Below are 1,184 nucleotides of genomic sequence, written 5' to 3'. Positions count from 1 at the left end.
TATTAGAAAATATAATCAAGCTGATATATACGGCAGTACCATGAAATCAGAATAAACTTCAAATAACTTTTCAATATTTTTAGCTTTCTTCTTGGATTTTAGCATTAACTTTAACGCCTTTACTGAACTGAAATACCCTCCTTACTTTATCCTGAAAACCAAGAAGAAAGCTAAAATTATTCATGAAAGAACAGAGAAGAAAGAGGAATATACAAAGTGAATTAAATTACCTATTACCTCAGTTGCAGACAATATTTCCTCTTTATCAAAAAAAGGCCAGTATTAATGTTGTAAACATCAGCTTAGTAACGGTTGGCAATCTTATGAAAAAGAAAGTAAGAATAATAAAATAAATAAATAAACGAATAAAAGTAGGCAAAATGAGCGTCAAGCTAGTGTTTACTGTGTGCCATACTTAGGTTGCAACCAGGTTTACATTGGTGAAAGTTTCTGCAGTGTTGACAGAAAATAGAAAGTAATGTAGTAAATATATAAATAAATAGATAATAGTAGACAGAATGAGAGTGAAGCTAGTGTTTACTCTGTGTTATACTCAGATTGCAACAAGGTTTACATTGGTGAAAGTTTCTGTAGCGTTGACAAAAAAGTACTGGATCATAAATATGACATGAAATTTTATGATATGAATAATGCTATTGTTAGACATAGATTCAATATAGGCCACATTGCTGACTGGAATAGTTCTATGGTGATAAAATATGAAAACCATTCTATGAAACGTTGTAAGAGGCTGGTAGACAAGTGGATAGAGAGGTAAATAATAAGTGTTACATTTTTATAACTTATGTATTGATATAATACCACAAGGCGAAAAGGCAAAGGAGTTGCACAAGCTCGCTCCCCGCCTAATATTTATAAACAGTAGCCGGGGACTCGATTTTATTGCTGTAGAATGTTCATTTTATGCTAATGTAACAATATGTAAACTAAGTCAGTGTGTGCATTGATTTCGAGATTGTTTGAGTAAGCAGTATTGCATGCAAGATTGTAACAGTTATTCTGATTGGAGAAAGGGTGGAGGAGGAGAAAATTCAATTGGTTCACGATTGTAAGATCACGCCCTTAGGGGAGATTCTTATATCTAACATTAAAGATCATTAAACTAATGAAATCATGACGTCATTGCAGAACTGACCTAGTACCCAAATTGGGGATTCCTGATG

Source organism: Oratosquilla oratoria, chromosome 32 (assembly GCF_046742065.1).
Source record: "Oratosquilla oratoria isolate Oo_2021 chromosome 32, ASM4674206v1, whole genome shotgun sequence".
Classification (NCBI taxonomy): domain Eukaryota; kingdom Metazoa; phylum Arthropoda; class Malacostraca; order Stomatopoda; family Squillidae; genus Oratosquilla; species Oratosquilla oratoria.
Note: the sequence above shows the minus strand (reverse complement) of the source record.